The following is a 17,039-nucleotide window of genomic DNA, read 5'->3' as shown; positions in this document are numbered from 1 at the left end:
GATGTTGTTGGCCGTGAGACCGGCACGTCTGCCGGGGGTCTCTTGACCAGCAAGAGGGTCCTAATACCTGGAAGAGAGAGTGCGCGGAAGAGAAGAGAGAGAGATAGATGGGTCTGGAGGACTGATAAGAGATATGCTCAGATCAGCGATTTATTCTTTGTGCTCATGTTCTTATATATGATTTTACATACAGTGACTGACGTCAGTCTTCTTACAGAATCATTATCAGAGGGAAAGAATAGAAAGTTACAAAGTAACCAAGGAAAGTACAAAATAACCAAGGAAGGGAACAACATACAAGTTTACCTAAAGGTCACAAAAGATTCTTATCCTTTTATCCATTGTTACAGAAAATGACGTTAAGACAGGTGGGCAAGCAATAAATCAGGAGGGGAACAATTTTGTAGTGATTAAATGAATGATCTCAATGCTTCTGTGACTACGGGTAAATAGAGTCATAGAACTAGCCCAGAACATTGACTTCAGGAGAAAAACAATAATCTGGCATTACTTCAGTCATGCCTTAGAAGCAGTGAACTGAGAGTGACTCTCTGCAAGCTTAACATTTCCCACGTCTTCCTGTAACCACCTCACTCGACTGCACCCAGTGGAGAGAGACGTGTCTGGGCTCAAACCCCGTCATGGCGGAGACACGGAGGGGCCTCTACGCTGGTGGGGGATCCCCACAGGGAGAGATCTGTCATGAAGATTCTTTCCCCGCCACACAATGCTGAGCTTCTCTCCCTCTCTTTTTGAAGAAGTGCGTTTATGACTGATCGCTCAACACCTTGTTGGTTCTGATTGCAGAAAACACACCTTATAAATATATGATAACCATCCTGTAATAGAGAGTGTGACAATTTACTTCACAGTGCGTTTCGGGCTGCTAATTGATCGTTTCAGTCCAGGGACGATTTGGAATAAATTATAGCCATCAAAAGGATATCACAGCTCATTTTGGTGGAAGGGTTTCCACGTCGCTTCGCGTTCGTCTCCCAGAAAGAGCAGATTGCACCCGGCGGGCGTTGAGGAGGGGAGGGAGGGGTCAGGGGAAAAGGAGGCCAGTAGGGCGGGCCGGGCCGGGCCGGGGCGGGGCCGGGGGCGGGGCGGTGTCGCCCGCGGCGGGTGCAGGTCCGCGGCCGGACGGTAGAGGCCTCCCTTCCGACGACGTGGCGCCGGGGCGGGCGCGGGTCTGCGGGCTGGGGCTCCGCTTCCCGGTGCGAGCCTGCGCGTGGTTCCTAGAGAAGTCCCCGCGCGGCCGGGCCCAGCGTGAGTATTCTCCGTCCGCTGTCCTCCCATTCAGGCGGCAGCGCCCGTTTATTTGAGGTGAGAGTCTCCCTCGGGCAGAGGGCCCTGATTGGGGCGGGGGTGCTCGCGTGCGCAGGGTCGCACCTCTTGCCCGAGGCTTCCCCTCAGTGGGGCTGCTCCGACGGGCAGACGCGGTGACCCAGGGCGCTGCGTTCTGCGCTCCTGGGGCCGAGGGTAGCGAGGCGTGGGGGCGCCGTGGCCCCGTTGGGGGCTTTGTGTGCACTTGGGGCTCGTGGCTCGGGTAGCTCTGGTTCCCACGCTGCAGTCAGGGAGGAGGCTAGTGGAGAGACCCAGTCTGGAGGGAGCTGTGCCCGCCGCAAACCCCAGGAGAGGGCGTGGAGAGGGCCGGCCCAGTAGGTCGGCGCAGCGAGGCGATGCCTGGGTCGCCCGGGCGCGGGGTCGCAAGGGCAGCGGGTGACGCGCTGTGGAGCGCGGCGAGAACGACGCCCCTGACCCCGGAGCGCTCGCCAAGGCCACGCCAAGGTGGCTGGACCCTGCCCCTCCTCGCAGCCGGCCTGGGCTCCAGCCTACCTCAGAGACGGCCCCTGGCTTCGATTTCAGTTTCCTGCAAAAGTGTGTGCCATTGTGTGGTGGTCGTGGAGGAGGGAGAACCGGGAGACTGTCTATCGCTGGATGGAATTGGAATTTGAAGAAAAAAAATGCCCCTACTCTTGTTGCGGGTTCTTACCTATCTGGCCGCCTCCTTCCCGCCCACTAGACCTCCAGCTTTCATTCTTTTCCTAAATTAAAGCCTAAGGACTGAGGCCCTTCGCGCGTAGTAGTCCCCATCCCCGGTGCCCAAAGCCGGCCCTCGCAGGGCGTTCTTAGCTTTTTAGTCTCTGTCACGCTAATACATGATGTCAGTCCAGGGCAGGGATGGTTCCATGCAGGCGATTTTGACGTCAGTCATCATACCAAGCTATTAGGAAGTGTGATGTCAGTGCGTTCTGGAAGGACGGATAATATATCAACCAATTCTTGACACGGTATCTTACAAGGAAACATCTGAGGCCATCAGTAAGAGGCATTTTAATTCACACACTAAAAATATTTTGTGTTTAGTTAACATCGTGCAAATGTTGAAAGAGGTAGTAGCATTTATCATTTTGTAGGTATTTATCAATGTACTCAAAAAAGTTCCTGTAGGAAGGAGGAGGTTTTTGTCTTATTTCCATTCTGTCATAAACTGAGGAACCGAGATATTATGTAACCAAATAGTGCAAGTAAGTTAGTGAGAGAGCTCTATTTGAGAGACCAAACATTTTCTAAAACTGGAATAACTGGAAAAATTAAGTCCAAATTGAAGCAGGTGGTTTAGGCTTAACATTATATGATAGCCAGAATTTATATTTACATGGACCAAATACTTTGGGAGGCTAATCTGTGGAAGTTAATTTTACAATGAACTCTGTATGTGCTGGCCCAAGATATAGTTTTCTTTTCCTCCATCCATCCATTCAGTAAGCATTTATTCATTATCTATTATAGGTCCTCCACTTCACTTTGACAGTGAATATGATCCCTATGGACATTTAATAAGTCATTGTTGAAATGTAACTAAAATATGTATATTTTCTCCTGGCTCCAAGAAACTCAAGGAACTGTGGCCTTTCCTTTATACAAATGGAAAATTGTATTGATTACCTTTAAGTAGACAGTCAAGGGAAGAAAATAAATTAGGAATCGGAAAGTTTTCTCCAGCTTGTGCCGTATTCACAGCACCACACAGTATCATGGGTGTTTTTTTTTCTCCTTAAATCTCATTAAACAAAATTTAAAGGACATACATGATTGAAGGGGATATTCTTTTAATTACTTTAGAATGCAAAATAATCCTTAAAAGGTCTTGCTCTTTATTTGGTATACTGGACTGGCTGGTTTTATGTGAACTGAAAGCACTATATTTCTAGTTAAAACCAAGACCACATACAGTACCTTTTCTCCCCCAATCTTAAGTCAGAATTGTCTACAATTAAGTAAGCAAAATGCATCCCAAGTAGTCATGCATACACATGGTTCAAATTAATTGGTTTAAAAAATATAAAAACATACCCAATATGTTTATCTCAGTTATAGTTTTAATTTTTCTTAGATAATGCTTGAAATCATTTAAAACAATATCTAGATCCTTAAATATTAAAACATTTTTTGTGAAATTTGCAAGATGCACCTAAAGGATGTAACATTTTTTGAAGTACAATATGTTGGGAATAACTTTGTCCCTAACTCTATCATGCTAGAGGGCTGAAACTGTATAACCAAGATCTGACTAATGTCTGTGTATTAACAACTACACCAGAACTTACACAAACATTTTAGTGTGTTCTCATTTATCTAGTCATCTTGGAAGGCTGTCACTTATTGTGTAGGTGCTTCCATTGCTGCCATTGCTCAAACTGTTTTTGGAGCTCTTCATTGGGCACTGCTTTCAGAACCCACAGCACATCTGGTTTAGGAGCCTTGGGGTGGCAAGCCGTCTTTCTTTAGCATCCATCAGTGCCCTGAAGAATAAGGTGGGTGATCAAGTCAGGAAAATATAATTTGGGGTCAAAACAAGCTGAAGGAAAATTAGATGGCTTCCCTCAGTGACTTTTTAACTAGTTCTAAAGTCATTGTACTAACATACGGCAGCACCATTGGAATTGAGAATAGAAGCCAAAGAAACATGCTATACATTCTCTTTGATTGTCAATGAATTACAAACTTAACAATCATATATATACACGTATAGTGCGTTGGTATGCATGATAAAGACATGTTACTTCAAAGAGTTATATTGTCAACAGTTTGGTTGATTCTAAATTTTTTCAGTGCATAAATTTGGTATGATTTAAAAAGCTAAGTTCTAGAATATGAAATTAGGTGGGAAACATTCAAGATGTCATGGCTTAAATTAGGGTTGCCCTATATAATTCCACAGGATTGGCAGTCCACATTTCTTATACTAAAGAGTCATACTCATTGACTGGGTACTGTGGCTTACACCTGTAATCCCAGCACTTTGGGAGACCGCCTGTAATCCCAGCACTTTGGGAGACCTACGAGGCGGGCGGATCACGAGGTCAGGAGTTCTAGACCAGTCTGACCAACATGGTGAAACCTCGTCTCTGCCTAAAATACAAAAATTAGCTGAGCATGGTGGCACATGCCTGTAATCCCAGCTACTCAGGAGGCTGAGGTAGGAGAATCACCTGAATCCAGGAATCAGAGGTTGTGGTGAGCCGAGATCCTGCCACTGCACTCCAGCCTGGGCAACAGAGCGAGACTCCATCTCAAAAAAAAAAAAAAAAAAAAGAATCAAACTTATTTAAGAAATTCTATTTAGTGCTTTTGACTATTACAAAAAATTTCACCTTCTCTTAGCCTATAGGTGAGGTCTAACCTGTGAGATAAAACACTTGTCATTTTTAGTAGTTGATTATAAATACAGACTCAAAAGTATATTTATAGTGGAACCACCATATTGTTTTAAGTTAATAATATTCTACCTACTATATAAAATACAGAATCATGAAACTCCTAGCCCAGTGAATTTAAGCTCTTATTATAATATTCAAGTCCAGAATGTAGGAGATGGTATAGAATGTCATCCAAGAAAAAGAGAAAAGAGAGGGAGGGGGAAGAAAGCGGTAAGTCATGCAGCTTTGAATTATAATTAGTTGTATTCATCTGAGGGAAGAACTTACCATTGCTTTCCACAAAACAGCAAACAATGTAAAATTTGAAGAAATAATTCAAATTCAATTCTGGCTGAGACTATATGGAAAACCAAGAAAAGCAGAAAGAATGCAATTAGCTGAGTAGGAATTTTCCTAACAGTTCAAGTCTAATACCCTTAATATTATACAGAGGGCCAAGGGATCATTAGTGATTAACAAGAATCCAGACCATAATGATCAGGAGAGATCAAGGCCAATGGACAAAGATGAAAGCGCTTTCCTCCTTAAACCCAATGTTGCAAATGCTTATGCTCTTACATAGGGAAGGTCACCCAGCAGACAAAGAAATAGGGCAGCAAATCCCAAAGCAACAAGTAGTCATTCCCCTCTTTCACTCCAGAGTTAGATTGCATATGGAGATTAGCCAAGATTGAGCCGAGACAAAAAGAATATCCTTATTTCAGCCAGGTGTAATGTCTGGAACTGAGTCCTGTTTCTCCTTTGATGAACTTGGGTGTTGTCCAGACATTGGAGAAGGGAGAACCTGCTGGGCCCTGGATACCAGGATTATACACCTAATTAAAAGGTCAATGAACAAGGTGGACAGATCCAATTCTAGATCTTTCCTGGGGAAAGATACTGGACTACTTGTCCATTAGGTAGATAGAATGACTTTTAAAATTTATGTTAGGTACCAGGCGTGGTGGCTCACTCCTGTAATCCCAGCACTTTGGGAGGTCGAAGCCGGTGGATCATCTGAGGTCAGGAGTTTGAGACCAGCCTGGCCAACATAGTGAAACTGCATCTCTATGAAAAATATAAAAATTAGCTGGGTGTGGTGACACACGTCTGTAATCCTAGCTACATGGGAGGCTGAGATAGGAGAATCACTTGAACCCAGGAGGTAGAGGGTTCAGTGAGCTGAGATCAGGCCACTGCACTCCAGCCTGGGTGACAGAGGAAGACTCCATCTAAAAAAAAAAAATTATGTTAGGAGTACAAGGGAGTATCAGTTATCTACCAAACCATCCATAAATAATAATTGCAGAAAAACAAATAACAGTGATTTTAGCCTTCCTTTTGAAATGGGTATCCTAACCATCATGACTGCCCATCTTCTTTTGTTTTTGGAGATAGAGTGTCACTCTGTCACCCAGACTGGAAGTGCTGCAGTGACGTGATCTCAGCTCACTATAATCTCCGCCTCCCAGACTCAAGCCATCCTCCTCCAAGTAGCTGGGACCACAGGCATGTGCTACCATGCCTGGCTAGTTTTTTGTATTTTTGGTAGAGACAGGGTTTTTGCCATGTTGTGCAGGCTGATCTTGAACTCCTGAGCTCAAGCAATACGTTCACCCCAGCCTCCCAAAGTGCTGGGATTACAGGCATGAACCACTACACCATGACATGACTGCCCATCTTCTATAGATTTAAGAGTTCATCCAAATATTTTAAAATTTGAGTCTAAATATTAAATTTTGTCTATGGTGTTTATAGCTTCAGGAGTGGGAAGAGGATAGTTCTCTGTGTGGTCCAGGTAGTTGTAATAGTCTGGTGGGTATAGTTTGAAGTCTATCTCTTTCAAAGAGAAAGGTTACTGTCTTTAGATTACAAAATTCACGTGTTGATCCAGAGTACAGAAAAGGTGGAGAATTGCCATGAGAATTGAGAAGTGGTAGAAAGGGTCCTGGACCAGGAGTGGGAAGTAGGTTTATAATGTGCCAATTATGCTTCTTGAGGCAAATTTTAGTTTTTCTCATAGGCAAAATATATATAATAGTAATATGTACTAGTCTACTTCATAGGGTAGTTTGTGCCTCATCTCAGATGAAGTCTATTAAACACTTGCTGTGCATGTGCAGGATTTTGTGTGCTACAATGCAGGTTTAATAGGTGAAGGTAACACTTGTAGCCCTTGAGTTGTCCAGATATTTGAACCAAAATATAAAGAAAGATAGAAACCCGCTCATGGGAACTTGGGAGAATAGAACAGTTTTAGCATGGATACTAGAGACAAATGGATAATATAGTCATTATTCCTCCTTTTTCAAATTTATAGGAAGTACCCTGTTACCATCACAAGAGATTTTGTTTTTACACTTCCTGAAGACCTGTTGTGCATAAAGTAACCTTTAGGATAGCCCCCTTTATACTATCAAGCTCAAATCTACAGCAGTGGCACTGAAAGGACAATCCTCCTTGTGGAGAAAATTGACCAGACTCCTAGGCCTTGATTATTGTATTCCCAATGGTCTTTCTTTTCTTAGAGATTTCATTAATCCCATTGTCATGTTCATGTCTTAGAGGAGAAGAAGCTGGTTTGAGTTCTACAGATTGCCTTAAGTGGCCAGCTTACATTTATTTTTAAAACAATTGTTATTCTTCCCACAGTAGCAATTCATTTCTGTTGAAGACACAGCAGGACCCCTGCCCCCTCCACCACTACCCTGCAGACCATTAAAGGAAATTAGCGGTTTAATATTCTCCTTCTTTCCTCTGTGTATTTAAAAGGTACAGAGGATTAAGGGGGAAGGGCAGTTTGCCTCTCTACCTCACAGAAACTCCTGTACATATGTAGACAGCATCACTGGCTCCCACCAACATGAGCCATGGCTCCTAGAGAGGAGGGGCAAATAGATGTGGGTGTCCTCAGGTGGGTATATGCTCATCCTTTCTTCTGTTGAGTTGTAGGATTTCACCTCCTGAAGAGTGAAAACAATGCCCCTTCTCTGAAATCATGTTAGAGGGATGTTTTCTGGAAGCTTGTTGAGTATCCTCCACACAGGGACACTTCATACGTTCACACTGTGTGAGGCACCATGTATGTGAGCCAGGACAATGCAGTGGCTAAGGAAAAGAGGCATTTGATTCAGGCAGTATGTATTTGGATATCAGATCTGCTTATGAGCTTAATGGATTGGGCAAATTTCTTCATCTCTCTGAGTCTCAGTTTCTTTTTCTGTGAAATGGCAGTAATAACAGTGCTCACTTCTAAGGATTAGTGTGCATGAGGTGAGTATATGACAAATGGGAGTTGTAATATTAGGCACTAGAGAGTCAGGGAGGAATATAAAGAAATATAAGGCAAATTCCCATCATCAAGGAACTTTCAGTTTGGTTGGAAGGGACTGAATAAAAATAAAACTTACAATACAAGGCAGAAAATGGGAGCACCAAGTGAGTGCTGCCGATGGTAAATTCAGCAATCTGCCAAGGACTAGGATGATGGTTGAAAGGTTTCAAGACAGAGATGGGAATTTCTCTCTGGATTTGCAGGCTGGACAGGAGTCAGATATATAGAGTGAAACTGAGAAATCATCCCAGGTGGCAAGGGGAAGGAGGGATCAGAACACACAACACATGTACAGCAGGGGTGAGAGTATACCAGAGTGGAAAGTATACCAGCTTTTGAGCCAGATGTAAGAATTCTAGCGCTGCTGTGAGACCTTAGTTGAACAAATACCTTAACTTCTTTAGCCTTCTATAGCCTTAAAATGGGCATAATTATCCTCATCTCTTAAATTGAAGGGATTAAATAAGATAATATTTGTTATGCTTAACATGGTGCCTGGCATCTTCAGTAAAATAAAGACAATTCACATGATGTTTTCAGGGGACAAAGAGAGAGCTGTCTGCCTGAAGAGCTGTCTTGCCTTGTGTAGGCAAGTAGTGGAAAACAAATCAGGAACAGCTAATTAATGCCTATGGGGAGGGTAGGAAGGAGGCTTGAAGGCCAATTTAAGAAGCTGGGGCTATTATAGGCAATCAGAACTACCAAGGCAGAGTAGGAGTTTAGGATAGTTAATCTTAAGGCACTCTGAAGGCTGTATTGGAGGAAGGAAGAAACTCACTCCTTTATGTGTAAAGTGATCAGGGTCTAGATGAGGATAATGGAAGGATTAGTAGACCTGGTCGATATGGTCTTTTTAAAGTTATTTTATAAAAGCAGTTTAGGGCTCAGTGTGGAGTAGGTGGGAACTTTTTTGTTTGTTTTGTTTGTAGACTCCTAGTAGTATTAATTGTCCAGAATAAAACTAGGATAGACTCACAACTTTCAAAAAGAGAGTTCACTCAGTATCCAGGGACAATAAAAGGTGAGAAGTAACTCTGATGCTAAGTAAGCCCTAGAATTTTCTTCAACTTATGAAATTGCCCCTTTTAAAAGTCCCTTACCCCTTCTATTATTAATACAGATTGAGTGTGTCCCAACCACTGGTTTTCGGGAAGACACAAGTACAGATCATTTATCGCTGTATGGAGTTTGCAGTTAGGATTGTAATAGTAAGAGGCATTGGGACAAAGGGTGAAGATGCTGCCAGCAAAATACTAATGTTGATTATTTTATTTATTTGGTGATAGTGAAATTCTGTTCTCTTCTGGGGTTTAGAAGTGAGTTAATTACAAAACAAACCAAGGAAATAGTTCTGGATACTAGGAATTAATTTATAATGCCTCCCATTTTCTACCTTTCTCTTTTTTTCTGTCCTTAGTCGTTTTGTAATGGGATAATACATGGTAGATAATTGTATTTCTAAAGAAAATCACACTGATTATGTATATGGACACTAGTTTTTAAAATGTTTGGAAATCCTAACTGTGTGGTAAGCCTTAAACTTATTAAATAGGAAAGGATAACTGACCTACCTTTGATTTCCTGAACTTTGCTGTTCTCTTACTTGGCTGCAAGGGCAACATCATGCCAGTAGCTCTGGGGTGCCTGAATAGTGCATTGCTCTCCTTGGAAGGAAGATGTACATGAAGGAAGATGGCGTGCAGTGGTTGACAAACACAGAAAGAAGATAAGTGACAAAGAAAAAGGTAGGCCCTGTGAGGTTAGAGGCAAAGCCAGCTAGCTTAGTCTTAGTGCTTTGAGCAGGAGCAAGGAATGTTCATTTCATTTCTCGTCTCCTGAGTTTATTTAAATCATCTGCTGGGGTGGGGGAAGGAAAGAAAGCGTGATGTTATAAGGCTGATTAAGATGCAAACATGCAGATTAAATCAGGTTACTGACAGTCCTTTTCACTCCAGCCTAGAAACAGAAGACTGTATCAGAAACCTGATTGAAGGGAAGGAAGGGACAGGAGAAAGCAGAAGACAACTCTTCACGTTTTAATGAAAGAGTTTATGAGTATCTATTGTTTTTGGATTTCTGGTATCCACTGCCACCCTAACAGATCATTCAAACTAACCCCTGGCTGAAAGCCTGGCCAGGGGGCCAGTAGCAGATGTCATTGGGAAGAGGGTCTTCAGGGGGCTGCTGGCATTAATTTTGCTGAAGAGGCCTCATCAGAGACCAAGCCTCCTCTTGCCCACAGGTGGTGGGCCTTGGAGAGGGCCTCCATGCACATTTTAGCCTTGTCCCCTCCTCCAACCTCTCTGCCTTCCGCTTTTTCGTTGGGACCTCTCTTTCTCTCTTCCCCCTTTTTTCAATTAAATGAATTAATTACCAGGCATTTAACTTTTTGCCAGACTCTTTCATTATGCCCAGAGTTGTTGCTGAGTGGCAAAGGGAAGTAATAACATTCACAGTGAGGGGCAAATCCTGTTAATGAACAAATTAAAGTTCAAACAGTGATTCAAGTTCACAACCTCTCTGTGGCTCTTCTCTTTAATAAGAGTTATACATGTTACTTTCCTCGCTCTTTTCTCCCTTTTATTACTTTTTAAGCTTTTCATCAACACTGCCGGGGCATATTTGAGGCTCCCAACCTTTCAGCCCTGACAAGGACTCGAGCAGTTATAATCCCGTCTTAATTTGGCAACTTTTGTAAAACACATAAAGGGCCCAGGGTCACCTTTGGACACCAGGGCCCTGGGTGACCCTATAGCTTCCACCTCCTGCCAGGGCTGCGTGGACCGCTCTTCTCGGTATTCATCCCCCTGTAGCAGTCAGGATCAGAAGATTCGCCTTCCCGCCCCCGACACAGCCAGGCAGGACCTGTCCACGAGTGAAGTGTTCGAGCCCTTTCTTCTCTCGGTCCCCTCTCCAACAGTTCTTTCTACCCTTCAGCTGTGAGGGGAAGGGGACGCTATGGGGAGGGAGGAGCCTACCGACTAAAAGCTGGGAACCTTTAAGGGGAAACAGGTTTGAGGTCGGACTGCTGCCCAACCCGCTCTGACACTACCTCTACTGAGTGCTGCTCGCTTCGCTGAGTTCGAGGCACCAGGCTGTTCCGCTGTTCCGAGTACAGCCCTCCTTAGGACCCTGGGGTGTGGGCCTGGCGGGAAGAGCCCAGGAGGGGTCCAGTCCCCACCTACTTGTCTCCCCCTTTCTCTCTTTCTCTCTCTCTCTCTCTTTTTCTTTTTTTGTACTGTGGATTGCGTGGGGGTCTTTTCCACCTCCGCGCCGGCTTCTCACCACCATCCCCCGAGCATGGCTAGATATCATCACCATGACAACTGCAATCTATGAGCATACACATAATAGAGATGAAATAGACAAAAGATTAGCATGCCATGAAAAGTACAATAAGTTTCTTATTTAGCATTTAGATAACTGTCTTTCCTTCGGAGCAAGCTTCAAAGTTGAAGCCAGTTTAGACCAAGAGGATTAATTCTTTCTCCCGCATGCTTCATTGAATCTCTCATTACCAAACTTTGTCTGTATTGATGTAAGATTTGATTGAAGATTAGAGCATTTAGCAAATCTTGCTTTTCTGCATGTATCAGGTCCTTTCAAGCACGGATCTCGGTGCCCAGTGGTCAATACCCTTACTTTTATCCAGTGTCTGCTTCATTTAAACTTAATCAACTCCATCAATGAACTGGAACAGGGAAACGTCCCTGCGGTAAGAATGTTGTGCTTTTGTGGGATAATTCTTTGCTCTTTCCCGATCTGTTGGCGTTAAACCTAAAATTGCACTATGATGAACTTTTTTTTTAATCAATATGATAATGACAATTGGGTCTGAAAGCTCTGGTAGGACTTGGAGTAGAGCGGGATCTGGCCCCCATTACCAAAATAACTTCTTGTTCTGCGATAGTCGGACTCCTTTTGTGTGGCTTTAATACCTTTTCTTCCCTGACATCGAATATTGCTCAAGCTGGAAAATGATGCATCTTTGTAGGGGAGGCTCGTATGTCACAGCCAGAAAGTGAAGCAGACCGATTGGTTGTGTGAATTATCTGACTTGCTGCAGTGAATTATTTGCACTGTTTCCCTACCTAGTCAACAAGTTCCTGAGGTATAGTAGAGATCAATCAAAACTGACAGCCTGCATGTGAAGGCTTTACTGTGTAAATCTGGCGCACTCATCCTGGCCATGCCGGCCCTGGCATCTGTATATCATTTTTATACTGCTACCAGTAGAGCAATTTCAAAAGTATTTGCAAGGAAAATGCGTGTCCCCATCTGTTCCTAGAAGCATAAATGTGCCACCTTCAGAGGGTTTTCACTGGTAATCATATCTTTAATGATCAACAGACTAGTGATATATACCTTTCCATAAAATGGGGTTTTCTTCACTTTATTGTGATTGGCTAGAATAAATAGCTTTTCCATATGTTAGGGAGATAAAATATAAGATTAGCTGAGGTCGTTTGTTGGATAGTAAACAAAGAAACAATTCATTCCAAATAATCTTTGAAAAGAAGCAACGACAAAATTAAGTTGCAATCACAGAGTATCTGAGGCCCCAACATTAGAAAACAGACCTCGTTCCTCCTTGGAAAAAGAGCCGTTTAAGAGCAGAAACTCAATAATCTTCTAGGGGACTCTGGTGACTTATTCTTGGAGTCAGAGGGAGAGGGCCAGGGTAGGGAAGGAGAGGCTGGAATAATACTGTTTGTTCAACTTCTGTCGTAGGATTGTATTTCCTTTCTCTCATCTTAGGTGCTATTTGGCCACCTCCACTGCAGCACCCTGGGTAAATTGCTAGGTGGTGTGTTCAGAAAGCAGGAAAATGCCACTCTGCTGAATTTCTCTTCAGGACTTTCAAGGAGATGGGGATTGTTCACATACTTTAAAATAAAGGTTAACTTCCCCTAGCTAGAGATTTCTCTTCTCCCATAGAAAAAAAAGATGTCAGAGGGTGGGGCAAAGTTCTCAGCTTTACATGAAATTCCAAAACCTAGGGAAAGGGGCCTTAAGAGGTAGCCAAAACTTGCAGGAGAAACCCCAGGAAATGTTCTTAGTCATCAAATCTCACCTGTATAGGTTACAGTCTGCAGATACAATCAGTCCCTGACCACTATCCCCCCTCCAGTCACAAACCTATGCTCAGCACCAGGATCCCTTTTGCTCAGATGGAGCCACTTCCAGTTTTTTTTTTTTTTTGAAACATAGTCTCGCTCTGTGGCCCAGGCTGGAGTGCAGTGGCAGGATATCGGCTCACTGCAACCTCCATATCCCAGGTTCATGGGATTCTCATGCCTCAGCCTCCTGAGCAGCTGGGATTACAGTTGCCCACCTTGACACCCAGCGAATTTTTGTATTTTTAGTAGAGACTGGGTTTCACTATGTTGGACAGGCTGGTCTTGAACTCCTGACCTCAAGTGATCTGCCCACCTCAGCCTCCCAATGTGCTGGAATTAACAGATGTGAGCCATCGTGCCCAGCCTGCTGAACCATCTTGGTGAAATTTGGAAGCTTCTCCTTCAAGATTCAGGACCCAGAGGTTTGGAGGCAGTGACTGCTTGCTTAGGAGACTACAGTTCTATTTTGTTTCCAGGATCAGGACAGAACTTCCCATTCCATAAAGGACTGATATTAGTTGCAGGTCACCAGAATCTGAATGATACCCTGAGCCTTTACGCTCTCTGGAAAATAGGTGTGAGCTTTTTGGACCTGCTCCCTAGTGTCAGGACTTGAGAAGGAGTTGGGGGAAGCTCTCTCTAAACTTTGGGAACAGACCCTGTGAGTAGGTTGCAGTTCCTCTGGTTCTGCATTCTTTCCTATTGTCTCTTGTTGTGTATATATTATGTATTGACGATCTCCCCACCCCTCATCCCCACTACCCCAACCCTTGTTCCACAGAATTCTTCGCTCTCGCTGCAGTGGAGTGTGTAGCAGAAGCGTGTTAGTTTCAATGTGGGAAATGTGGTCTGTAGGCAGGTCCCAAGCAGAAAGTTTCCATTAGCATCTCAGGCCAAATTTGTATTAATTTCCTGGCCCTAGAGAGACTTGGGAAAAACTTTTAGGACAGCAGAAAAACAGCTCACCCAAAGCTCATGGTGAGAAAAAAAATGGGTAACTAAGGGAAGACTTTTTTTCTTCTTAATTTTAGAAACAGAATCTTTTGTTGTTGTTGTTGTTGTTGTTGTTGTTGAGACTGAGTTTTCCTCTTGTTGCCCAGGCTGGAGTGCAGTGGTGCGAGCTTGACTCACCACAATCTCTGTCCCCCAGGTTCAAGTGATTCTCCTGCCTCAGCCTCCCAATTAGCTGGGATTACAGGCATGCACCACGATACTCGGCTAATTTTGTATTTTTGGTAGAGATGGGGTTTTACCATTTTGACCAGGCTAGTCTCAAACTCCTGACCTCAGGTGATCCACCTGCCTCGGCCTCCCAAAGTGCTGGGATTACAGGCGTGAGACACACCTCGCCAGGCCTAGAAACAAAATCTTATAGGCTGGGTTGCACATAGGCAGGTATGGACATATAAGGCAAGATTTACAAGTAAATCCCACTTGAAACCACATTTCCTGTAATATGCAATTAGACTAAAAGAAAGTCACATTTGTGTTTTCCACGTTTTGATTTGATGCACTGCAGGTCTTCAGTGAATTCGCTTGCCACAAGGAAATTCTGGCATGTGTTGTAGGTGAAATGTGATGTGTACTCAGTTTTTAAAATTGAGTTTATATGTCTTTAAATTTGATACACACATTTTGTATTAAATTTCTATGTTAATTGTTTTCATAAAGTGAAAGGAAGTAAAAACCTCACCAACTGGTTTTGTGTAGGAGAGGTAAATCTGTGACATTTGCTTCTTCCTTTGTCCGGGAGAATGGGGCTGTCACTACTACAGTTAGGACAGTTTCATACTCCATGCTGTTGTGCTATGCCAGAGGGTACTGTCTAACCCACAGGCCTCTGCCAGGAATGTTGCCGTCCACACTGGAGTGGAAGACACCTGCGGAGCTCCTCTATGGGGCTCAAGTTGGCTGAGGTTCTGAACCACAGAATTGCAGGCAACCAAGGGAGCGCCCCAGGAACCCAGGTTTTCCTAAACCTTAGATCAGAGCCATTTGTGGCACAGAGTTGTGTGCTGTTTCAAAACCACAAACCCTGTACATATGTCCCTCCATTGCAAAGGTGGAAGTCTTGGCAAATGTAGGATGAGGATTGAAAATTAAAAAACAAACACACCATGTTCAGGGTGAAAATTACATACGTTGACAATACTGTCTCTTCCACCACAGTCTCACTGCCACCAAGCAGCCTCAGTCTGTGCTTATTTCACTGAAAATGTACTTAATCCCAGAAAAGCTATCTGTATGTAAGAACATAATTTGTTAATCATTTTTATGAAAACAAAACCCTTCTCACCTTAGAAGAAAATATTTAACTTAAAATAGTTGACTAAAGTGCTAATTTGCAGTACTGCCTCATGATTGTAATATGCATACATATGTAATAGTGTTTGTTTTTTTAGGTGTCCCTTAACAAGACAGGGATGAGCAAACTATATGATGTGTGCTGGAAAGAAATTCAGTTTTAAATGATCTTAAGGAAATGGCTTGTTTGGTTAAGAAAAATGAACTCAATTGATAGTTAAGGTGAAATGAACTTGTAAAATTTGGTATCAATTACAACTCTTATCAATAAAAAGCCATCTAGATCTTAAAAATGCCAAGGTGTTCAGTTATCAGAAAATTTAAAATTGGGGGTTTGAAGATTTTTTGTTGTTGCTGTTGTTATTGTTCTCACTAAACAGCATAGAAGTAATAGTTTGGGTCACTTCAGGCTTCTACTGGGGAATTTTCCTCTTGTTCCAAGAGGAACTAGCAGGAAAACAACTTGTATAGTTAACAGCCTCAGTCTAAAGGGTATTATTTCCAGGCAGAATTTCTAGTTACCCTTGTCTAGGAATACTGTTAAGGGATATGTTTTCATTTTAGGTCAGAACAACTGGGTTAAGCATTATATAAAATCTGGAGAAAATATCGAATGAGTTTTCCTGATGAGGGAAGGTGGAGAAGGAAGGAAGCAAAATTAGTTTACTGCAAGGCGAAAGGACTACTTCAGGCACCAGTGAGGAAGGGTAATTTGGATTTCTAGAGGGCACCCTGCCGGCCCATTTCCTAACAGTGAGGGGGCCTGGGGTGAAGGGGGGGCTTGCGGGTAGTTGGTATCAAATCCCGGTCTCTCCCACTTCCGCTCAGTCAGCTTTTGCCCGAAGACGAGTATCTTCTTCCTGGACTGCCTTCTCCCACTCCCACCCAGACACCAAGGGGCGCGACAGCGGTTTTGGGACGTTGTTTGGTCATGTGAGAGGAGGCGATCCCAGCCCCACTGGGCGTTCAGGATCCCGGCCTGGGTGCCATCCACCCCGCCACGCCGGGTTTGAGGGCGAAAGCGGAACAAGTCGGTGGGGCTGGCTGGGCCGCGACCTCCGTGGCACATTGCCCGTGCCGGGAGGGCAGCCAGCCCTGCGCGGGGGAGGCGAGTTCCCCCCTGCGGCCGCGGACCCCGGAAGGTGGTCTTGCTGGAAGACGCGCCCTGCCGGGCCTGGGTGGGTTGCCTTTTGCCCTCAAAGCTGGTCTGAGCGCTGGCGGGCCCCTGGCTAACTCTGAGGTAGATAACTGGGAAATGGGTGGAATAGGGACAGGGACCCAGCCCTTTCCTCCCTTTTTCCCCCGTGGAGGCCCGCGACACTGCCCTGGGGGCGCAGAAGCCTCCAGTTTCACTCCCCTGGGTCTCGCTCGGGCAGAAAACAGGGTGGTTTGTAGGCCTGACCCCAGCGCTGAGGCCCTGCGGTGGGAGGGGATGGGGAGTCTCCGCTGCGACCAGGGGCCCTCCCTCAGGCACCTTCCCCTAACATTTCTGACGAAGTGCCTCCGGGGACGAGAACCGCGCCTCCTCCCCAGTTCCTGGGGCTCGGGGTTTGGGGGTTGCTCCCTCGCCTGCCC

General features: G+C 44.3%; 1 long non-coding RNA gene across 1 annotated transcript in view; it reads left to right on the top strand.

Annotated features, from left to right (window-relative positions):
- Positions 1-1,171: 1,171 nt before the first annotated feature.
- The window catches only part of LOC105704809 (uncharacterized), a 67,276-nt gene continuing 51,408 nt past the window's right edge, over positions 1,172-17,039 (top strand). The window contains exon 1 of the long non-coding RNA XR_010340868.1: positions 1,172-1,326. This is a non-coding gene — a long non-coding RNA (uncharacterized LOC105704809). The remainder of the gene's footprint in view (positions 1,327-17,039) is intronic.

The sequence above is a fragment of the Aotus nancymaae genome, unplaced genomic scaffold (assembly GCF_030222135.1).
Source record: "Aotus nancymaae isolate 86718 unplaced genomic scaffold, 86718_ANA_hifiasm-v0.15.2.pri h1tg000007l, whole genome shotgun sequence".
NCBI lineage: Eukaryota > Metazoa > Chordata > Mammalia > Primates > Aotidae > Aotus > Aotus nancymaae.
This window is presented reverse-complemented; position numbering and strand designations above follow the sequence as displayed.